This window comes from Apis mellifera, linkage group LG1, assembly GCF_003254395.2.
Source record: "Apis mellifera strain DH4 linkage group LG1, Amel_HAv3.1, whole genome shotgun sequence".
In the NCBI taxonomy this organism is placed as follows: domain Eukaryota; kingdom Metazoa; phylum Arthropoda; class Insecta; order Hymenoptera; family Apidae; genus Apis; species Apis mellifera.
Window position 1 is genome coordinate 26213512 of NC_037638.1, and position 25735 is coordinate 26239246.

At 37.4% G+C, this 25735-nt stretch overlaps 1 long non-coding RNA gene across 1 annotated transcript; it reads left to right on the top strand.

Moving 5' to 3' along the window:
• Window positions 1-5860: 5860 nt before the first annotated feature.
• Window positions 5861-18825, top strand: LOC107965634. The gene is made up of 3 exons (XR_003306522.1): window positions 5861-6470; window positions 6527-7367; window positions 17024-18825. It is a non-coding gene; the product is annotated as an uncharacterized LOC107965634 (long non-coding RNA).
• Window positions 18826-25735: the final 6910 nt, after the last annotated feature.

Sequence of the window (25735 nt, forward strand, 5' to 3'; positions counted from 1 at the left end):
GAAAAATTCCGCGACAGCATAGTTAATCATGGATCAAATCTCTTTTGAGAATTCTGATATCCCACGGATCATCTAATAGCGTCATCTTATCGTGCGAGTGGTTTTTACTTTTAGCTGATATAAAAAAAAAAGAATATGAGTATTCGACACATGCACGTAGTATCACGAAACGCTAATTAATTGCGGTGCAAGCCCACGGCCCCTGCTGGGGACTGCTTTGCATTTTGCGTGCAGGTCTTCGTAAAACTACATGCCTGTCAGCCCGGCGAATTTCAAGATGATTTATCGCCCCGGCAAAACTAAGTTTTTCGCGATACTTCGAAGGTTCTGAAAGGTAATACCTTTGTACATGCAACTATAGTGTTTAACTCCTTTGCTTTACCCTATATCATTAATCGACGAATGTTATACGGTGTAAACTCTTTTAAATTGCTTTCAAACGTATTATTCTTACGTCTCGATTTCTTCCATCTAAGATGTTAACGTTTAATGTAAGATAACCATAATTTAAACTTCTCAATTAATAAGAAATTTGATACCATTAAATTACCATTAAAGTGGTTTTCGTTTGAAATGAATTTCTATATGTATAGTTTAATCATTATCGATATTTATAATAGCCATATCTCTAACTTTGAAATGTTACCACATCACGATATTTTATATATGAGTAGAGCCGCGTTAATCGCGCAATAAAAGAATTTCTCAATAATAATTTTTAAAACTTTCTTTTTCATAGAAGAATTCAAGTTTATCTTCCTTTCTGAAATCTTCTTTGCATACTTGTTTATGATGTACGTAAAATTGTAATATTTCATTGAATATAACTTTCCTCTTTTAATATATATATATATATATATAGAGACATCAGAGGACAGACGTTTATGTCCAGCTGTTGTAGCTGGAAAGTGAAGTAGGGATAAGATTTTATAACGGGACTCGGCAACAATGATTTACACCTTGGAAAAACTGCGCGACATTTACGGTATCTAGCCGTAGAATTACTCATAGCCACTGCTGTTAAGAATTTTTTCTTCATTAAGAATTTCTAATTAATTAAAAAATCACAATGTTTTACATTAAATTAAAATTAATTATTAAACGTTATATTGTAACGTAGCGAAAAAATAATTTGTCGAATTAAACTGTTTCAACATTGATCAACGTTAAAATAACGTCACCACAGCGATTTATTTGGTAATATTTGGCTGAGCTCGATTTAATTAATAATTTATATTCTGTTATTAATATTTATTAGAATGCAAAACGTTGAATAAGAATATAAAAATCATCGATTTAGCTCGTAAAACGTAACACGAAACTCGTAACATCGTCCACGAATCAACGACACCAGTTGGAATTAATTTTAGTCATCTTTTTATAATTTTCAAGGTAAATCGAGAACAATTCCATTCCTTTAACGTCAATGACATTCATCGCTGCTCTATTCTTGTCCCACTCATCCTAGAATAGAGAATCCGTCGGTGTACAGACATTAACAATACTTGACGCATTTTGAAAATTTGGATTTTTGCCGGTGTCCATTTTGACCGAGTGGGTCAAGCTACACGGATTCCTGGCACGCATCCATTTGTCGCTATTTTCTGGAATTACAGACCGCTCCCCGCTTTTCTTTATCAACATTTGGCGATCAAATTCGAGTTTCGAATTAATCTTCGGCTTTTGGCCACCGTTCCCATTTATGACCGCCTTAACGTGAAACAGCATTTGCTAAAATAACGTGCTGACACTGATAACAGGCTCATGAAATTGTTCGTACTTTCCTATTTCCCGACGCACGCATTCTCTTTTGCAAGTGTATCGCACATAAGTGTATTTATAATATTTCTTCTTTTCGAATCTTTGTAAATTATAATATTAAATAGATAGAAATTAACAAAATTATGTTAATATATTTAAATGATTAAGACGTTAAAAAATTTTCAATTCGAAATATTTTAGCAGAATTAATCCAATCGTTCCCCAATTTCCAAGTTACGTCAAAAATTTAGATCAAAGAGTTTCGGGGGATTCATTATGCGCGTATCGGTGTCATCAAGATTGCAAGATCATCGCAGAGAGTGAAGAGTATAAATTACATGTCGGATGTCGTCTCTTCCGCCTCTTCCGCCTCCTAATTTTATTTTATTTTTTTCCTCTTTTAACGTGAAATATTTCCAATAATTTCAGCTTCTCAAAGCTAGGTTATTTATATTTATAAATGATTTTTCATTTTGTTCGCAAGAAATCTTATTGTTTAACTTTTCGTTCGTATTATTGATTATCTATCATAGGAATATTAATATTATTGATATTCGAATATTAATCTGTGATAATGATTAACTGTAAGTCAACTTGTACGCAGAAATAACAATTTTTGTAACCGGATAACGGTTGTGAAGTAATATAATAATTTATTTTTATTGTATATAACTATGTTCCATGAGAAGGATATCCTTTTTTTCTTTTTTATATGCAAGAAGTTTAACACAGCATAACTAATGCATCGAAATTGTTACGTGACAAAAATCATATTTTATTCATGTATTCTTTTGCGTATCACACTGTCATTTGCAGGATACGCGTTGTGGTTGAATCGCAACGAAAATGTATTTTAAATATTCGTTATGTTATAAAATAAATATGATTTAAATTTAATATAATCATATTATGACTAAATATATTAACATGATTTGAATAATATATATCTTCTTTTTTGAAATGATTTAAAAAAATTTATAAAATTATTTATAAAATAATTCGTTCTTCGATTTTGATATTTTCTTTTTTTTAATATGTTATCAAGATTATTATTATTCCATACAAAAAGTTGTATATAATAAAAAATTTTTTTGAAATAATTTAAATCAAGTTAGATTAAATATAATTTTATATGTAATTAAGAGATGGCTGGATTAAAAAAATTAAACCCAATGATAACCATTAAATCGGCTAATATAATGAATTTTTATTTAATTTTAATTTGGCGTGAAACTAAATTTGTAATTAACCATGTCAAATTAATTAATCTCGAATAAAAATTTATTTAATTTCTGGTGATTCATGATTTATGATTCAGTTTGAGTTAGGTTAAGTTAAGTTAATAACTTTTTAATAAACAACGCCAAATAAAACTTTCATAAACTTTTCACCATAATAACAGATGCAGGAAGTTAATAAAAAATCATCAAGATGGAAAGTGGTTACCTTTTCGTAAATATTTACTTATATTAATGACTTATCTAACGAAAGTAAGATTGGTAAGAGAAAGCAAAGAGAATGAACAATATAAATAAACATTCAATTCATTTTCCCATACCTTAAAGTCTCATCGGTTGTGCAGTCAATTTGCAAAAAAGCACGAAGCAACGAGCCGAGCCATGTGAATTGTTTCGTTGCGTTCTTAACTTTTGAAACTGCGAAAACCTGGAGGAACCATGGCTTTCTTAAGACCTAGGTTAATATTTTCAGAGGCACAGCCACGCGTTCAGTTGTGGGAACTTGTGCGAGGACAAAAGAGAGACGGGTCCATTCGAAGCTTAACCGCGAAAAAGAGCGGGCACGTCAAGAACCACCAAGGTTTCTACACTTTTCTCCTTGATTCTCGGTAAATTTCGCCTCTTATTTTTTTCCACCATCATCACCACCACCACCACCACCTTTCATCTTCTCCTGCTCGTTATATATTATTTCTCTTCCATACCGGTGGATTGCATGCGCGAAACATACGCTCTCGTCTTACGTGCATGCTTCTCGCGCGCGACTTAACACTTGTACATCATCCAGCTTCGTGTGCACATCGCGCCACCTGTTCTTCTTTCCTTCTTTTTTATGTCGCTTGCCATGCTAAATAATTTTACCATACGGTAAAGAAGCGAGCATTTCTCGTGTTATCCACCGTTGAAAAAAAAATATTGAAAGTGATTTTATGGAATTTTAAAAAACTGCTATTAGTGTCTTACGCTTAGTATCGCGAAATGGTGTTCTTTCAATATTCGTTTCACTTTTGGAAAAAGAAAAGGCCAAATAAAAATTGATTTTTATCGATATTTGTTTGTATCTCTGAAATAAAAATTCGTTTAAACAGTAAAAATTAAAGAAACGGAAAAGAAAATATACATAAATACGATTTTTCGCTATAATTATAGATATCCGTGCTTCCCTAATTTGAGTGGGTGCAATCACAGAAGCGATTTCGGGACTGAAATAGACGAGATGAGGCGAAGGAATCTGGCGAGTCGTTAAATCCAACCCTTACTGCGATGTTTCACGCGATTACGCGTCCCCAGCACCGTTTGCAAACTTCCACGCGCACGGAGCATTAATATCGTTGTTCAATAAGGTGCTTGCGGCACCGTTCTTCCCGCCATTGTCGTCGGCAATGTTCCTATCGCTTCGACAGTTAATGTGTATCAATATTCGCATAAGCAATGCGCCAAGTATTTGCGTTTATTAACCATAAAACCTTGCAGGTGAGATTCAACCCCGTAAGATTTACGGTTCACAAACTTACGCTTAGCGGAGATACGCTTCTGGATGAAACTTGGTTTCATGCGCTGAAGATTGCTCGAGTATTTTATACCGTTTAAATATACGACACAAGGAAATGCATGGAAATTATTTTGATATTTAGAAATTAATATTTAAGAAAAGAATAGCTTTCTTCGTATATTTCCTCTTTCATATTGGCTTGTTTTTAAATTGTAACTGATATGTAATAAATTGTAATATAATAATAATGGTTTCATTTTCTATCAATTATTAAAAAGGTAAAGTCTAAAATTTTTTCCTATTTTTTATCTTCGTTTAATTATTGCTTCCTTGCCAAGCATACCAAGCAAGTATTTAAAATTTCCAGTACTTTTCTAGTTCTTCGGCCATCTTAAACATCCTGGTATCGAATCGTTGGTGCATTCAACGATTGTCGAAAAATTCGTGTTCGCATTTATTCGGAATTTCCGTTATATGAAAATCATTGTAAAAATTCAACGAATTCATTTCATTGCGTTAAATTACGCACGGTGAACTTGAAATAATTTAACGAAATTTTCGAATATTCCCGGATACTTCTCGATACTACTCTCGGCCACGGCATAGACATTAAATTCGTGGCATTCGCGAAATACACGGGATCGCAATTAAACAGACGTCGCACGTGACGCAAAGTCCGTTCGTGATTCAAATTAATAGAATATCATCTCTGGATGGGTGAAGACGACGTTTTAAAGACGCGGATAACTTGGCATGTTTTAAACTATGCGGCCAATCCAGGGAAGAGGAGTATCGATTTTATCATTAATTAACGGATAATTAAGAATTCTTTGCCTCGATAATGATAATTTCACGCTCAAATTGACTGCGCGCATTTTAAATTTGAAACGATCGGTATGGACGACATCGATCGCTGCTACTCCCCTGTTATGTAAAATTAAATATTAAAAATATGCGAGGAAAAATAAAATTTCCATTCTCCTAAAAGATGTACCCTGTATTTTTACGTACCGTCTGATTATTCAAATTTTAGCCGAGCTACTTTTATCCCCAACCACTTACATAGAATATAAATAGAAATGGATGATATACATATATATGATACAAAATAAGCAAAAAAAAAAAAATTAATTCATTAGTATTATTTGTTATACTTGCTAAAATTATTAAAAGTTTTTTCGGAACCCTTTATTGATCAAACGAAAAATCATAATCGGATGATATAAACGAAAAGGCGATCTTATCGTTCGTATCTTTTTATTTATATTTCTCCTTCGAATTGTTTCCTCCTTGCACACTTTTATTTCGTTTTTAAACAGAAATAACTATAACGCTGGGCACCAGTTCGAAATTTGCGCCAGTCTCCGCGTATAATCGTGTTTATTTCGCAATGGTTGCACGGCGCTGAGAATAGAACGCGTGGCATACAAACGACGCTGAAACATCGTTAAACAGACGTCGCACGTATCCGCGTCGCGGTGCAAAGTCCGACCGTAATTCGAATTAATAGAAACGGGGGGAGCCGCCTTAAAGTTAAAAGCCACCCCTCCCTCCTCCCTCGTAGCTGGAAAAACATAGCGTGTTCCACGAAAACGGGCCGCGACGGTGTAGCTGTTACGAACGGCGTCACGAAATTTTCCCCGTTCGATTCGACGACAAGTAAATTAACGAACACACAAAGTTAGGGAAAAAAGAAAACGATAGATTTTTCATGGATTCATCCCTTCCGCAACGACAATATAAATTTTATCTCTTTTTGTTTTTCGATATTCGAAACTCGTCGACGATAATAAAAATTGTTTCTCGCGATCGTAAAACGTAAAGTTCTCGAGCGAAAAAAGCACGGTTAATTAAACCAGAGGTTTCTGTCGTCGAAACTTTCTCCCCGCGGATTTCTGCCTTATCACGGCGGGCAGAAAGACGTTTAAAAAGAAAGAAAGAAAGAAAAAAAGAGGATACGGAATGCAAAGTAGGAGAAAGTAAGCAAGTAAGTAAGTAAGTAAGTAAGTAAGTTTATTGTTAGTTCTGATTTAAGATGTTCCCGCATCCGATGTTGCCGCTGGTATCTGGCAAACGAGGCGCAGAACCACTCTCCTCGTGGTGATCGACGTTCCCACGATGGTTCTCAATATAGTCGAGTTCACTCGAGCCTCCCTGTGAAAAGATAGAGGGTGGCCTGATAGTCGGATCACGAAGTGGACTAGGATTCGAATAGATGGTAGAGACGGTTGAGAATCGGGGATGGTGATTTTTGGCGGATATCCAGCCAAGATGGGACGCGTCTTGCCCTTGTTGCCTCGCCCGCAGCCCGACGACAAGGAGAATCTTTCATGATTTGACAGCGCGACCGAAAGAAACGACTCGAAAGTGCTACGAGATAGTAATAGCGGTAGTAGTAATAGTAGTAGTAGTGGTGGTGGTACTTATAAAAGTTATTCTCCTCCTTCGATTTCTCGAGAATAAAGTATCTATTCGGTCACGTTAACGTTCCTCGAAATAATTCGTCGCGTTACTCGATCGTCGTTCGATTGGAAGCACAGATTATTCGAGAATATCGATTATTAGATTATCATTATATTCGATCGATGGTGTAATATATTATCATTGATTGGAAATGATCTAAGATGACGAATTAAAGTTAATAATTTTCGTTTATAGATAAACGAAGAAAGATAAAAGATAGAAAAAGATGAAGAATCGTTGATTAAGAACGACTCTTGACGCTCGTTAACGCGTCAAAAAAGATATGGCCAGCATCCAGCAAGAGCAAAGCTTGTATCGATATTTCTGTGCCAAAAGACTTGTGGATCCATCGGTGGTAGGTGAGGGAGGATGAGGTCTGCCCCGGGACGAGCGTCGTTACGTGTCGATCAGAGGTGAGACCTCTGTGCAAACGGGGGAAGAGAGAAGAAGAAGAGAAAGAGAGAGAGTGTAAAAAAAGGATCGAGGAGTTGTTAGGAGGAGAACAAAGGGTGGGCGGGCGAGGTTTAGCGGTCTGACGACCGGGTGGCGAACAATAAAACGATAAATCAGAAGAACGGAAAAATAAGGGGCTAAAATAGAAAAAGCTTGTAGAGTAGATTTGGAGACGGGCCAGGGTGTAGGTGCAGTCACTGGGTGACTCTGTGGCCTTTGCGGCTCTCTCCCTTTTGCCTGCCTTCAGCTTCGCCGCTTTCTTCCATTTCCTTTGCTCTTCTTGCACCTACGTAATGCCGTTCCGCGCGCTACTTTCGCCTCTGTTTCCTTCTTCCCATCTCCTCCCCCCCCCCCTACTCTCCTCTTTTTATTTTCCTCCCTGTTTCCACAGACCCATCCCACAACCCTTTTATTCGTTGACGCCGTTCGTGCTCCTTTCTTCCTCTGCTGTTACAACAACCCTTTCCTCGTACCAGTCGCCATCTAGATCCACGTATATATATATATATATATATATGTGTATACACACACACACAATTTACAACGATCGCGGCTAGTTCATAAATAAAAAGTTCACGCTGCAAAGGTGTCGGACTTCAAAGTGTTGTTGGATTGTTTCCTATTTTCTCTGCTTGTATTTTGAACAACCGAACCTTGTTCTTCGTCCATCGACGAAGAGTTCGATTTAAAATTTCGCGGATTTCCAACCTGTGGATCGTTTGAGGGGTTGCCAATCACGTTTCGTAACGTTAATTTTCATTAATTCTTCCAAACTAACGCCGTTTCCAGAGGTATGTATGTAGAGAGATATCTGCATATAATATTTTCATCATATTACCAAAATCCCCTCTTCTCTATCGCGAAATATATATATATATATTTTTTTCTTATTCTACACGGATTATATTAATTAAACGCGAAAGTTAAAATTCACGGGGGATCAAATATTAAAACATCGAATCGAAGGCTAGAAATAAAGGGTTGAACGGACGAAATACACCCTTCCATACAACCGTTTCATACAACCGTTCCAGGTTTTATTAAACCTCGAAGCATAGTACTTTTTCTTTTCTTTCTTTCTTTCTTTCTCTCTCTCTCTCTCTTTTTTTTTAATATATTTACTTTAATATATCCCCGGTAGTTAACTCGAAATTGAATTTTCCCCAATCGACTATAATGCTTTTCGGAGAAAGCTCCGGCGAGCTTAATTATCGATAAAATTCTTTTGTTTCCGAACCTGGGGTATCACGCGAGACGAGAGGCGGTTACATTTAAAATTCCGTAATCGAGTAATAAAATACGTTGATAAGTTGAGAAAGTTTGTCGAATATTCATTCTGATTGAGGGAGGGGGAGGGATTTTTCTTTTTTCTTTTTCGAACACGATTTTTAAGCTAATTACAACGATCGCGTTATATCCTTCATTCAATCTGTTTTTTTTTTTTTTTTTTTGCTTAACAACGGGGTTAATAAAACGATGCTCCACCGTTCCTATTGCCGCGCACAATTGCCGATCCGTGCGGTCCGCGAGTAATTAGTAGATTAATTAGAGCGATGGTCAAATAGTGGTGTTCGCAAACGATATAAATTCGCAAGTGTAACGCGCAATTATATTCCATTCGGGCGGGGAGGGGGGGGGTTAATCAAGCGATACGCTACAGCGGGGGAGAAACGTGTCAATTAGTTGGTGGGAAACTCTTTGGAGTTGGGCTTTTCATTAATTAACCGGAAAAATGTTACTTCTATGATTACGGCGGGGGAACAGGGGGATCGCGACGTGTCTATTTAAATTTCATTCCTCCTCCCCCCTCCCCCCCGCTTCGAGAATTATTTTGCTCCGTTTATTTCTCCGACTGTGCGGTAATTATGGAACTTTATTAACTGTCGATATCTCCGACCAAGACCAATTTCCGCCTCGAATATCCGACGGGACGGGAAAAGCACGGGGAGAGGGGAGAGGTTATAATCGCCGCAACTGATTATAAAGAATATAACGAGATAGAAGAAAGTTTGAATTTAAAAAAAAGAAAAAAATGAATTATTTCTTCTGAAATTTCGATTATTCGAGGAGGATTCTGTGCGAACGAAATTCGTTTTTGCTCGTTTTCAGACTTGACTTCTTTTTCACATGGATTGTAATTAATTTTTGTCGGCCGAATCTACCCGCGTCTTCGGCCGTTCGAGTTTTCGTTTCTCCACACAGCGGGGAACGATTAATGCAAATTTTATCGCCAGATACCGCAAGCACGTATCTCGACGCAATAACTTTTGTCCCTGTCGCTTGCAAGCCGCGCGTCCTGACGCGATTAGAATTAATTAATTATCATCCTTTGCCAATTTTTAATTAATAATGTTCGACGAAGATGTGGAATAAAATTCACTTCCTCTTCTTCTTTTTTTTTTCCTTTTTTGAAGAGAAATTTCGAAACGAATTGCGAATTGTGGTGAATAAATTTGCTACGATATCGAAGAAGAAGAAGAAGAAGGGCGGCGACGAGGAAATCAAACGAAACGTGGAAAACGAGGCCAACGAGGAAAGTTATGAGGTCAATGTTCGAGACCTCAAGTTTGGGACCATCAACTTTCTTCTTCGCCAAACAGGTTCCGACGGTTGTAATTCTATTTATGAGTCTCGTGCTCGGAGGAATGTTATTCGAAAATCGGTCCGTTGTACGTTGCTATTTTAAAAACTATTTTTTTTTTTCTCTCTTTCTTTTTCCTCGATTTCATAAATATTTAATATTTCAAAGACGGAACGGAGAAAGTAAAGCGTAATTAGATACGAATTTTTTTTTTTTTCATTCGAGCGATCGAAAGAAAGTTAAGAAGATCAATTGTTGTTTGTCGCGATCCGTCTTCCAAGGGCACACGTTCCAAATACATATTCACAATGAGTCTTTTCATTTTTACCGATTTTTACTCGGCGCGAGAGCGCGTTGAGCGAATGTTATTCTCGATTCTGATTAATAACGAGTTTCCTTTTCATCGTTGAAATTACGTGAAAAGATTCTACTGGAAGCAACAGATTTGTAGCTGTAAAATATCAGACGAATTGTTTTCTTAAGTAACACGTGTGAAATAGACGCTCGATCGACGCTTCGTGAAATAATTAATGCAAATCTCCACGATTGAAATTAAATACTCGATTGAACATCTTCTTTGTATTAACTCGTTAATTATTGCCAAAATTTAATTCACTGGACGACTTTCACTTTTGCATTTGATACTCGATGACTTTCGATATAAGTTTCTTTCCATTTTCTTCGTGAAACGATTTCAATCGACAATAAATGATTTTCTTCATCGATTTTAGAAACTTTTATCAATAATTATACGATATTTTGACAATGTTCGTTTCAATTACAATCGAGGCATTATTTTATGCGTATAGGATATTAGATGTATACATGTGTGTGGGTTTCGAATCGCACGTGATTCGATTTTCCAAAAACAAGATTGGAAACACAAACCGACAGGTACAGTCGTGTTTCCGTCCACGGTAATGGACGATGACCGTGGACTGCCTACTGGTAAAAGTTGAGCAAAAAAAAGGGCCAACGTGTACGTACGTAAAGGATAAAAATAAAATATAAAACTGTTGGGAATAGAAAAATATTCGATTCCGACCACGAAATCCTGAACGGATGAGGGGAAACGGGGTTACGGCGCGAAGCTGAAAATTTCTATGGAAACATTTATTTCAAAGAAAACTTCGCTCAATTCCAAGATTCATTCCCGAGCAAGCGTCGATATTTCCGCCCCCGCTTTGACGAAATACGATTAATCCGCTTCCCGTAATCCCGATACAAATTTTCCACGAACGGGGAAAAAAAAAAGAAAAAAAGAATTCCTCGGCGAAAAAACCGTTTCGAATCGTCAAACAGAAAAAATTTCCGAATTCCGAGCCCGAACGAAAAATTCCAAATTCCACGTGTTGTCATCGATCGAATCGATCGTCTCATTGAACGCGATTCAATTAACCACAGGACGCCTTACGCCGAGCAATCGTAATCCGTGCGAATTATTAGATTGGACCGTTCCGCCATTCCAAGATTTCGAATCGATTCGACGGGATATCCCGTCCCGAAACCATGGATCCATCTAAACGGGGATCTTTCGATTTAAACTCCTCGGCAAGGAGGGAAAGGTATATCCACGCACCGTTCCCATAGAAAACAGTGGCTCTCAATTCCCTCGTTCGTCATCTCTCCTTCCCTCTCCCTCCTCCTCTTCCTCTGTTTCGCTTCGTTTCGCTTTTCAATTGTTCTTACACGAAGCATAATCGTCCCTCGGATCTTGGTAATCGCGTTCCAAGGACGAAACGCGGCCGAGTTTATTCGCGAGGATAGGTTGGAAAACACTGGGTGCGATAGGATACCGGCAGGATTCTGTAGTAGAGTAAGCAGTAGTAGTAGCAGCGGTCGGTGGTAATGGCGTAGTAGTAGTTTCTAGTACAGAGGCACCGGTTTCAGGTTTCCAGAGGGACGAAAAAAGGGGAGGTGGTCTTTTCGCCTCTCCTCGAGGAATTTTATCTGTCTAAAAGGGGGGAGGGATATCCGTGGAGGGCACGAGAGGGACTGTAATACCGACAGGGCTAAGATAAGACAAGACGAGGAGGAGGAAAATTCCGTCCGCAATCTCTGAAGGAATCTTAGGTATCCGAGCAGTCGGCGGGGGTGTGTGCAGGAGGAGAAGAAGGTGGGCTTGGTTCTCAGCCTTGCGAACTTGACGAGAGACGCGTGAGCGCGTTCGAACGTTGGCAAGCGTGAAAAGGTCAGTCGGGAGGAGGAGGAGGAGGGATGGATGGACAAGAAGACAGGAAGAGAGAAACAGGTAGCAAACGAGGGAGGGAGCGAGCGAGGCTTGGATGTTCGTTCGCCGGCCGCAGAGGGAACGAGGAAAGGGGAATGGCGATTGATAGAGCAATAGTTTCATTTTACGACGAGAGAGAAAACGAAGCAAACAAAAGCTTCGGGGAAAACGGCACCGGGAATTCTTTCGTTTGCCTTCTCTTCTTCGCTGCTCTCTTTTTTCCATTCCTTCCTTCGTTTTCCTTCTCGATTTCGTTTCCACATTCCCCTCCGCATCCCCCCGCGGAACCGGGCCCCGATACTTGGCCCCGTCCTTGACTGACGCGGAAATTAAACGAACGATCTATGCTGGCTGAGAAAAAAAAAAAAGAAAAGAAGAGAAGAGAGATATAAAAATCTGACGTTTAATAAAGAACGAGCGATATCTATCTTATCCACGTATCGGTTGAATTTGAATTAATTCGAGCTACGTCTGACGAGAAGGATATTGTTAATTGGTTCCGTTAAAAAAAATTAATCGCGTTCTTGACTTTTCAAAGTACGTATACATATATATAGCTGGATATACGTTTCGAGTTAATGAATTGAAATTATTTTTTTTTTGTTGCAAACGAGTATTTTTTTTTTTTTTGTTTTTTTTTTCCCTCCTTAATTCTTTCGTGGACTGTTTGTTTTGCTCTTTAAGGGACAGCAAGTCCCTTAAATCTGACGTTTAATAAAGAGCGAGCGATATCTATCTTACCCACGTATCGATTGAATTTGAATTAATTCGAGCTACGTTTGACGAGAAGAATACTGTTGATTGGTTAAAAAAAATTAATCGCGTTTTTGACTTTTCAAAGTACGTATACATATATATAGCTGGATATACGTTTCGAGTTAATGAATTGAAATCATTTTTTTTTTTTGTTGCGAGCGAGTATTTTTTTTTTTTTTTTTGTTTTTTTTTTTGCCTCTCCTTACTTCTTTCGTGGACTGTTTGTTTTGCTCTTTAAGGGACAGCGAGTTGAAGAGTAAAAAGATTCCAGAGACGAGATTATTCGCGAGAACGAGGAGAAAGAATGGATATTTCTTTTGCCACGAGTTTTCCCCCCTTTCTGTCTCTGCAGTCGAGAAGAAAAATTCATTACGTAAATAATATTTTAACGATTACGATTGCACGAAGAAAGCAGTTTCCCGCTTTCGTTATTTATGCAACGATAAATAATTTTCGTGGGATCGAAAATTGTATCGAATCAAATGGAGCGGAAGGGGAACGATTTCTTTGTGCTTAAAAAAAAGGAAAAGAAAAAATTAGAGAATGTTACGACGTCGCTTTCCAACCGCTTTCTGGTTACAGTTATTTTATTTGCAGTAGAAGAGAAAAATAACAGTTGAGGAGGAATTATAATATATATCGAAAGAATTCGATTCAAAAATTGAAATCGATCCATCATCTACCTGTATCAATTAAATCGTTGCAAGCAGAAATTCATTTTTAAACGATGCAAGAACGTTTATCTACAAATTTAATATTTTCGTTAATTCGTTACACAATATTCCCATTTCGAGGTATCATCAATCTCGCTTGTGTCGTGGCAATAACGGAAAATGTTAAACGTTAATAAAAGATCCGTTCCATTTCACTGTTGCGTTCCATGATTCTCGATGGAACGTGCGCGAGCGACTTTATAAAAATCATAGTTTCCTTCTCGAAACGGAGCTATGCAAATTAATGAAACTTACACGGGGGAGTAACGAGCGAACTTGCACGGCCGGGGGCTCGTTTCATTTGATTAAATAACTTTAAAAGTCGGTATTGCAGGTCGACACAGTTTACAACGCCTTCCCGCTGAAATATTCATCAGAAAAAAGAGAGAAAAAAAAAAAGGAAGAAGGAAAGAAAGAAAGCCTTCTGCGCTCCTTCCTCTCCACGCTGACCTAATACATTCTCGAACTTCGTGTTTCTCCTTTTTTCTTTTTCCTTTTTTTTTTAAGCGACACCAGTTTTTGGAACTTTCCTTGTCGTAACATCGTCATCGGTCGGTGTATGCGTTTGTTACACCACTTCGACATTAATATATAACGAGCTTGTTGAAATTTTTTACCCTATCCTTTTTTTTTTTCCTGAGAAACTTGTGCCTACACAGCAAGAAAGGAAACGTATAGATGACTAATTTTTACGAGTCTGAATTATTTCATCGTGAATCGTGATCGTTTTAAAGTTTGATAGTTCAAAGGGTAATCTTTTGTTGCAAATTAACAGATCGAGTACTTTCACAGTTCGTGAATCGAAATTTTTTTAACATCCCTTATAGCATTCCTTTTCGAAAAGGAAATTTGTCGATTAGAAAATTTCCAAAAACTGTTTTTTCTCGTTCGTTCATTCGCAATTACGAGCACGCATTTCCTCTCTTTTTGCTCTCGCGTACAAAATTTCACGCGCGCCCCACTTAATCGAATCGTCCGTTTCGGAGAAAGAAACAAAAAGAAGAAGAGGAAAAAGAAGAAGAAAAAGAAAGGAGCGTCGAAAAATCGTGTACCGGCGTACGTAGAACGAATTTAAACAATGGGAAAACAAATGTTCGATCTCTTCTGTTCGACGATCGACGAGAGCTCCGTTACCTCGAGCTCGATCGCTCGACTTTTCATTGTGAACAGTGTATTACGTGATGAAATCCATTCTTCGCAATAAGAAGATTATGATAGACGACAAATGACTGGAACGAAGCTGAGAGCACGAAAGATCGGTCACGAGACGAGAGGATGGATACTTTCTCCTTTTGTCGATTCCTTCTACTCCCCTCCTCTCTTTCTCCCTCCTCCTCCTCTTCCTTCTCCTCTCCCTCCCCTTTGAAATGTCTTCGACTCGACTCGAGGGGAATCGACATAAAGCAATCAACTTTGTGGTTTGGGAGTATCGAATTTGTTGCCTTCCTTCCCCTCCTCCCTTTCTTCAAAGAGACAAAGAGGTTCGACAACAGTTTTATGGCTTTATTTTTCTTGCAACCGATATTCCTCCAACCTTCGTCGATCGCCCGATGAAAATGCGTTTATTAAATGCGACGTAAATAAGTGGTAAATCGTTGCCGTTCCAGTTTTTATTACTCGAAATGTTTTGCAACAGTTTATTGGGCGATAATAAAAATTTAATTAAAGTCTCTGTACACACTTGTGAGCGTACAACAAGTGATATTTCACGATATTTCGTATCGTTATTTTTTACGTACGAATAAGAATCGAACTTGATGCGCGAATTTGGTAAATAAATTATTTGTGCGTGCTTTGAGTAAGTTTCGTTCAGTTTCTTTGCCAGGATTCGATAAGCAGAGTACACAATTATAGAACAAGGTCCATCCAGGTTTATTACTTCCTCTTCTTCTTACATTCAGATCTGTGTACGTATATAATTCAAGGTGAATTCGATAAGACACACGTTCCTTAATTTTTAAAACTTTTTTTCTGGAATTATCAAATATATATACGAGATGTTACAAAAGTCATCGTGTTCGTTGATTTTTTTTAAAGTATTCCATTCTAATGATTAAAAGTATTGAAAAATTAACATTTTGATATCTCTTGAAAAAAATTAAATTCCTTTCCTCGATGATACACGCACCAATAATCGTATATTACGATAATGATTGGATGGAATAGAAATTTTTGCTTTTTCACTTGTACAATTTTCTATGAAACAAGGATGGAATTGTAAGATTCATCACGTAGATACGTATATTAAAAAATTGTAAATTGAACGAGATAAGATTATTAAGTCAATTATATTATGTACTTTCACAATCAGTATCATTAGGTAATTAACATTTTCAAGGATTCCATTTGATCAACTATTACTCAACGATTTCTTTCATACCTTCCACACGCATCTTACACGCACGACACCCGCACCATTCTCTTTTTCTCTATTTCGCAATCTATCCCGGATAAATTATGCACATATTTCCAAGAAACATCCATAACCTTGAGCCGCATCGGCCATTTGCATTCTTCTTCTTTCGCGCCATTTAATTTCCAGCAATTAAGCTCGTTATATCGGGTAACTTTCAGCAACTCGAAATGTTTAATTCAAAGAAATGAAAGCGACCTTAAAATCAAATCACTTCCGACATATTTACATGTCGGACCAGATGTCTAGACTGTTTAATTCTCTCTCTACGTACAATTTTTCTCCAACTTTTCGCTATTTTCGAAAATCATGATCATTTGTAAGAGACACTCTGACGATTTCGTATTTTATTTAAAAAAAAACGGAATAAAATTTTTCTGACTGCAAGCGAAATTGATTAATAATTTCACAATTGGATACGAACGAATAATTATCGATTATTCTACACGTGAAAATAAGTAAAAGGAAAAAGAAAAAAATGTAGAATCAATTTTATTTCGTTTAAAAATTAATTCTCGAAAATGTAAATTCGTAGAAATTGTCGATTATATACACGATTCAATCTCGATTTTCTCGAAAAGAAAAACGATAAAATTTTATTTTACGTTTTATTTTATTTATTTATTTCTCTTATTGACTCGTCACTGGATCGAAAATTGATCGATTTCAATTATTTAAAAAAATGTATTTAAAAAAAATCTTCAAACTCTGGAAAACGAGGCTCTCGTCCATTTGAAACGAAATTTTATTCCTTATTCCTTGCTTTCTTATTTTCAATCCAATCCAATTCTGTCGATCACAATTCTCGATCTCTGGTGAAATTTTAAATAATAAGATAGGATTAAAAAAAAATCCCTTACGTCATCGTAAGGATCGTTGCACCGTGTTTATATGCTACACATGAATCGATCTCCTCATTACAGGAACACGAAGCTGATTTCACGCTCCGTATCGTCCGGCAAGGGTGCAGGAATCTGGATTGTCTGGTTACGGTTACGATCGGTTAGGCCTTCGACCACGTGTGACAGCTCGACACCTTGGCCTTTTGCCCTTCCATCTCGTTACGTAGCCGTGACAGTGGCAGGATCGCAATCGAATCGAATTCCGCAACTCGGGGGAGGGGGAGAGGTGGTTTGTGGTTCGGCTCGAAAGATGGATCGATCGAAGATTAAATTAACGCGATTCGATCGAAAATTACGATCCTTTTTCTTTCCTAACCCGCTTTTCCCCAATCTTCCTTCAATTTCGTCTTCGTGCGTTCAATTTAAAAAACGAAGCCGGACAATTTACATATCTCGGTATTTTTACTTCTGAAACTTTCACCTGTCCGTCAGATTTCTGGTATAATCTCGATGTCCTTGAACTTTTCGCTCCAATGCATGAATTAGTTCGTTCCTCTTAATTTTAACACTGAATTAATCCCACCAAATATTATATTATAGAGGAAACTGGGAGAAGAGTTCTTTTCTTCTTCTTCTTTTTCCTCCTCCTCCTCTGCGGTTAAATTACACGTCAATCGCGGCGAGAAGTTCCATCCCCGTGAAATAAGAATCGAAAATTGTTACGAAATATAGATTTCCTTAACTTCGAAATCGAAAGGTTGGAAACCGAGGCCACGCAATTTTCTCAAACGACGAAACTTTTCAATTTCGGTCCATCTCTCCTCCCCTCCGATATTTCCAGATTTCATCCCGCGGAATCGGCGAGAGGAAGAGGAGGGATAGGAGCGGTGGTGGAGGGGAAAACTTGTTTCGCAAAAATAAAATTTTTCGTATTATACTCCCTTCCTCTTCCTCTCCCCATCCCCTCGCGATGGAAGCGAGTAAAAATTACGAAAAAGTAGGTGACCCCCGAAGTGCAGGGGGATACACACAATCTTGGAAAAATGTCCGGAAATCGTATTCAAAAGGTATTCGTATGTGGGCCATGAACGAGCCCCAGGGAGTATGTCAGAATTCTCGTTTCGTAAGTGAATGGCGTCCTTTCCAATAAGAAAGTGGTCCCGATACCAGATTTTTCTTGCGGTAATAATATCTCGATTTTTGGAAACTGTTACAAACAGCGTTTTTAATCGATCGAACTTATTTCCCTCCATTCTTTCCTCTTTCAAGCAAAGTCGAATTTATATTCTTACATGCGTGATAAATCTGATTGTATAATCTATCTATAAAACATTAGAGGAAATAGAATTGGAAATTTTTCTTTACGATTTTGAGTAAGAGATGATTTAAAATTTGTAAAATTTCTTTTGCACGTGTATTCGTGAAAGAATGAATGTTAATGTTCCTGAAAGAATGTTTAAAGTTTGCATATAAATACCCGTAGTTTATTAAATGAAATTTTACAATACGTTTTTTTCTTTTATAAGTGCGTTAAATTTGCAGATTCGTTTGTAGCGCTTTCCTTCTCGTTACATAAATCGCTAATATTTGCCTCTCCACTTATCTCTTTTCATTTGGAAAAGAAATGTCGTAACAGAGAAGCGATAAGCGAAGAGGAATACTTGTTTATCGCGTAACGGGTTGGGCGAAACTTGCAAGATCTCGTTCGAATTGAAACAAAACCGTGAGAAGAGGGAAAACGTGTTTGATTTAGACAGATGTAAACGCGATACGTGTTTAATTATCGGATTTGGAGATTGAGAAATTGTGAAATATTTCCATCCGTATATTATCATAGAATAGACAACATAATAAATCTACTTCGTCGCTTATATTTTATGATTATCGGTGTAACTTCTTTTTTTTTAAGATAAATAAAATCTTACACAATATCATCACGATCTTTCTAATTATTTATCTTTCTAATTATCGCGTATTATTACACGATAAAAAGTGTCGTAACGTTGCATTTCTTAATTAATAGCAAACTGGTTTTACAGTTGAAAAGAATGATTTATTTCATCCGATAATCCGTGTAATATAAATATACATACCAATTGCATACCAAGAGAAAAAATCATTTGGCCGAACGGATGAGTTTTTCGTATTATCGAACGCTTATAGTACGTGGTAATGCTAAATATTTGAAGTGAAAGTAGGATAAACGAACAGTTTATTCTCTCGACTTGAAAAGTTTGAACGAGATACTCTTCTCAATTCGAGGAACAAACTCCTTCTCGAGGAAAAAAAAATTATCTCGAATCGTCAAATATTGGTGAGATAAGATGGAGAGAAACGTGATAAATAAAAAGTGCCGACGCCGGTGTATCGAGCATCGGTGTTATTTTCACCACTTACGTCAACGAACGGTGTGATTCATCGAGAGACACGCTCGAGACGAAACGATGACGTGAAAAAGTTTTCGCGGCAACTTGTTGTCGATTCGAAAAGAGAATATCGGAAAGGAAAGCGGCCCTGATGGCCCTGTGCAACGAGAAAATTTCTCTCGATACGTGAATGCACTCTCCGATCTGGTGCGACGCGGCTAACCAGTGACACGAGCAAGAGCGTGCGTCAAGCGTTAAAAATTTCCCCCATTTTCATCGAGTCAACATTTGCGAAAAAGGAATACTAATTTGTCTGACCTTTGTAGAACACGTTGACGACGATGAATCGACGAGCATCCTGTTAAATATTTATGAGTAAATTTGACAGCAACGGCTGTGATCCTTCCTTTCTTTTTCCTTTTTTCTTTTTATACGAGCATAAATATAAATATAAATTAATTTTTCGATGGATCGATAGAGGAAGGAGTAAACTTTCATTGCAATTAATTTTACGAGTAAACAATTTTGATCTTTGATTCGACGTTGATTGCCGTTCTTAAATGTTCTTTTTTTTTTTTTTCTTTATTTAAATGTTTAAAACGAACGCAACGCCTTTTCACAAGCAGCTTCGCTCTCTCAACAATCGAATTATTCATTTATTCGGCTAGATTGAAACTTAATTGTCTAGCAGCCATCCTAAGATATAGAACACCATTTATCTCACTTTACGCACGCCTCGCGACAAATTGTAAATTGTATACGGAACGAATTCATTTGGACACATCCGCAATACCGTGAATGGAGGTAAAGGTTCCTTCGTGCCGAGATAACTACTCGTCGCTCTCACTCTCCTCCGCTCTTTCTCCCTCTCTTTCTTCTTTCCGCTCTTTTCTCCATTCGTCTATTTTTCGTTTTATCCCTTTACAATTTTCCGCTCCTCTGCGAAAGTAAATTTTATTTAATACCAATCACGAAACAACTTGTTAGTTTGATTACTGCTTCATCTCCTTTGCCCTTTCTTCTTACGTTTGCACTCGAAGGGTGCACACTATGCTGAGACGGATCTTATCTATAAAAAATTGTTCCGCGCTAATGATATTCTCGCCCCTCTCACACTTCTTTCTCAGCTCAAAGATATTAGTCTAGATACTAGGCGATATTTTACAAATTTCAAACTTTCGACGCAGTTCTACGGATCTCTCGCTCTTTCTAATTTCTTTCTCAAATTCTCAGATTCTAAGTAATATTTTACAAATTTTAAACTTTTGATGGGATAATATCTACGGATCTTATAAATTGTTCCAAAGATATTCTCACCTTTCTAATTTCATTCTCGAATTATCAGATACAACGGAATATTTTCCAAATTCCAAACTTTTGATCTAGTAGAGTAATCTTTTACATCTTTTTTCTCAAATTCTTAGATCCTGTGAAACGTTTTTAACAATTTTAAATTATTGATCAAATAATATCTACAGATCTTACATCTATATCTACAGATCTACAGATCTTAATTGTTCCAAAGATATTCTCACCTTTCTAATTTCATTCTCGAATTACCAGATACTACAGAATATTTTCCAAATTCCAAACTTTTGATCTCGAGTAATCTTCTATATCTTTTTTCTCAAATTCTTAGATTCTGTTTTTAACAATTTTAAATTATTGATCGAATAATATCTACAGATCTTACAAATTGTTCCAAAGAGAATATACTCTTTTTTTAATTTCATTCTCTAATTCTTAGATCTTAATATTTTCCAAATTCCTAACTTTTAATCTCGAGTAATCTTCTACATCTTTTTTCTCGAATTTTTAGATCCTGTAAAACGTTTTTAACAACTTTAAATTATTGATCGAATAATATTTACAGATCTTACAAATTGTTCCAAAGATATTCTCTTTTTTTAATTTCATTCTCTAATTCTTAGATCCTAATATTTTCCAAATTCCAAACTTTTAATCTCGACTGACATCTTCCTTCCCAAATCCTTAGATTCTTCTTAAAACGCTTTAATAGAAAATTAATTTTTCCAAAATTACCGAGACTTAAACTTCATGGAGGACATTGACACGAAATTTTTCCAATTCCATTAACCCTTCTCCATTCTCTCTCCCCCAATCTTTCTTCAACCCTCGAATCCTCAGATTCGGGAATACTTTAATCAACGGGGATCAAAATGCATTGGCAGGTTTGCAACTCCTTTCTCGCGTCCGTCCACGTATCCGGTCGAGGTCCGAGATTCGCCTCGACTCGACTCGACTCGAAATCGTGAACGATACACACAGCCGGCTCGCAGGTGGCGGCGATCGATCGGTGGCGGCAGGGTGCGCGTGACAGTTTATTCGGGCCAAATCGGGTGTACACAGCATTCTTATTCAGGGGGCTCCAACTTAATTACACCACGATGAGCATTTACAACGCTCGACAGAGGTAAGAGGCATTTGTCTCGCGCGAGACCGTTAACGACAAATTGCGAATTGCATTCGGAACGAATTCATTTGGCCACGTCCGGAACGGCGAAGGTAGTTCTCATGCCAGGCCAGCACACGACCCTCGCCTCCCCCACCCCACCCCTCGCCTCGTGCTTCGCACCGATCCTCGTCGCGCTTCGACCGTGCTTCCGTCCACACCTCTGCCCCCCTTTCCACGCGCGACCAACGCTTCGAATCGCCTCGCGACCGGATTTTCCGCAGAGAGCAACTCCTTACCTAACCCCTTCGTCCACGGAACCGGAACGGAATCGTCTCGAGCGAGTAATCTCTTCACGGTTTATATTTTCGATGGGGCAGAGAGGAGAATTTAATTAGTCAAGTATTGGGTTGGCAACTAAGTAATTGCGGATTTTTTTTAGAAAATCAAAGACAATTTTTTCATGGAACTAAAGAACTTTATTCCGTAATGTGTTGTCCATTTTGATCAATGACCTTCTGCCATCTTTCAGGCAGCATCATAATTCCACGTTCATAAAACTTGTGGTTTTTATTAGCAAAAAACTGAATCAGGTACGATTTGATATCATCATCGTTATTGAAATTTTTACCATTCAAGGAGTTTTGTAAAGATTGAAACAAAAAGTAATCAGATAGTGCAAGGTGAGGATTATATGGTGGATGTGGCAAAACATCCCAACCAAGCTCCAATAATTTTTGCCGAATAACCAAAAATGCGTGTGGCCTTGCATCGTCATGATGGAATACAATATCTTTTCGATTTGTCAATTCGGGCCGCTTTTCTTCAACCGCATTGTTTAATTTCGTTAGTTGTTCGATGTAGACAACAGAATTGATCGTTCGGTTGGGTGGTAAGAGTTCAAAATAGACAATTCCTTTGTAATCCCACCAAACTGATAACAAAACCTTCTTTCGACGAATACCAGCTTTTGATGTTGTTCGAGCTGGTTCACGTGGCCTGCTCCACGATCTTTTCCGCTTGATATTGTTGTAAACAACCCATTTTTCATCGCCAGTTATCATTCGTTTTAAAAATGGATCATTTTCATTACGTTTCTTTAGCAAATCGCAGCTGTTAATGCGTTGCGTTAAATGCTTTTCTTTCAGTTCGTGAGGAACCCATGTATCGAGTTTTTGAACATAACCAAGTTGTTTTAAGTGGTTTTCAATGCATGTATGTGATACATGAAGCTTCTCTGCAATCTCACGAGTTGTATTGTGACGATCCGAATCGATTATTGCTTTGATTAGGTCGTCATCAACTTCAACTGGACGACCAGAGCGTTTTTCATCTTTGAGCGAAAAATCACCAGAACGAAATTTGTCAAAATTTTGACAGTGCTGTTCTTTTAAGACTTCGTCGCCATAAACAGCACATAACTTTTTGTGAGCTTGCGATGCGTTTTTCTCTTTGCGAAAATAAAAAAGACGATAATGTTCCTTTTGATTTTCCATTTTTCAACGAACGCCAAACGAAAACTACGCAACCGATCAAAAAACTTTTTTTACCGATTGACAGCTGAATTGCCAACTATCAAATAACAAAATGTGTTTTACATTTGGACTACGCCAGCAAACCTAAAAATTCAACTGAAGCCATCTATGAGTGAAATCCGCAATTACTTAGTTGCCAATCCAATAGTTTAAGTTAAAGTTGGTTCGATTATTTAATTTTCGATTATTTTTGTTCCGAATGTAATGCGATAATAATCGGAAGTAATTGTAATTGAGAATGAGTTACGTATGAAAGATGTAATAATAGCTGGTAGAATAAATATTTGAATAACTTTGATCGAGTGATTGTTTAATTGGTTTTGGGCAACAGAATTGGGAAATTTAGCTCGCGCTCGGTTTAGAAAGCGCAGTGCCGATTCCTTCGATCCAATCCTCTCCGAATTAATTAAGGAGATACCACGTATTACGCTCGTTGAGAAATATTAACAAAAGGAAAGAAATTGATCTTTCGTTTCGAGAAATTTGAAGGAGATTCGCGGCAACGTTATACCGAAGGAAATATTTCTTTTTTCTTCGATAAGATAATCGAATTGTTCGAATCAAAGAAATGTCACATTTATTCTCGGATTATAGAGATATTACCAAAAAAGAAAGAAATTGAAATCATTCGTTTCGAAATTAAAAAAGAATTCAGAAATTCAACTTTTTCAACGAATCTCTTCAATTCTCCAATAATCGAATTATTCGAATTAAAGAAATATACCATGTATTATATGCATTGATCAAAAAATATTAGCAAATTAAAAAAGATTCAGAAATTCATCTTTTTTCGAATTAAAGAAATATCACGTGTTACATGCATCGATCGAAAAATATTACCAAAAGAAAAGAAATTGATCTTTCGTTTCGAGAAATTTACCATTAAAAAAGATTCAGAAACCTTATATATTCCGTTTCTCTTCCTGGGAACAGCGTGACGCAACGTTCTATGACACCAAAGAAAATGTTTCCTTTTTAGCTTTCTTCGACCGATCTCTTCGATCCTCCAATAAGATAATCGAATTGTTCGAATTAAAGAAATGCCACGTATTATATGATCGAAAATAAAAGAAATTGATCTTTCGAGAAATTTACCATTAAAAAAGATTCAGAAACACGATTACCTTATATATTCCGTTTCTCTTCCTGGGAACAGCGTGACGCAACATGGTTCTATGACACCAAAAGAAAATGTTTCCTTTTCACCTTTCTTCGACCGATCCCATCGATCCTCCAATAAGATAATTCGAATTAAATAAATTCTACATACTGATCGAAAAAATCTTACCAAAACCATAGAAACTGATCTTTCGTTTCGAGAAATTAAACAAGATTAAACAGAAACAACGGTTACTTTAAATATTCCTTGTCCCACCAATTGTTCGAATAATCGAAGGCTCCGATCGAGGCGAGAAATATATCAGGAAAAGGGAAGGAATCTGGAGAAATTTTCGAGAAATTGAGCCGTTAAAAGAGAATTCGAGAAACACGGCCACCTTAGATATTCTCCGCTCGTTTCCTTTCCCGGGAACGGGGCTGGCTGGCTGGCTGGCTCGTGACGCAACGTTCACGATGACACGTCGGCACACGAAGGAGTCGGATACGTGTAATCGCGACGAGCCACGGGTGGCTACGATTTCTCTGATCGATGGAAGAATGAAAGTTCCGGGTGGGAGATCAGATCTGCTGCAGGCATGATGAAACTGTCGGATGCCGGGGTTCATTGGATGGCCGCGTTCGGTTTCCCATTGTCGTCCCGCGTGCCATTTTTCCCCTCCTCCCTCCCCCTCGGTCCTCCGCTTTCATGATTCTTTTCCGGCCAGGCTTTCGCGTGAACATAATACAAGCCGCGGCGAGATTGATTTTATTGTTATCCCGTTGATTTCGTTTAAAGGATCCTTCTTGTTCACGCCTGTTAACGGGAAATTATTTTTATTCTTTCAAAGGGGGGGAAATGTCATTTCGAAAAAGCTCATTTTTTTCTCTTTTTTCTTTTCATCGGAACGTGTAAGTGTCCATTACGTATTTTACGTAACTACGTAATTACTCGTCGTAATTTCTAACTCGATGAACAATTACAAATATTAATTTTTATCGAATATCGTTTTCTCGATTATTCAACGTCCTTTCTTCTTCCCGACTTTGATTATTTCTCTCTTCTTACGTCAAAAGCGTAGACGATTTTTCGAAAGGTTCGAAATTTTCCAGAAGGAAATCGTATATATCGCAAAATTTCTCACTCCTCCGCTTTTTCTTCTTTTTTTTTCTTCGATCATAAACACGGATGCGTGGCCAACTGGTTCGCTTGTAACACGGGGCCGGTTATAACAGATGTGAATCAAGTTCATGCGACAAGGACGCTTTCACCGTTTTCTTTGCAATGGAACAATTTAACAATTTAACTTCGTTGTTCTAAATTGTTGAAAGCGTGAACTAACTTATTAATAAATAATAAATCGAGGAGGATAATGATACGAAC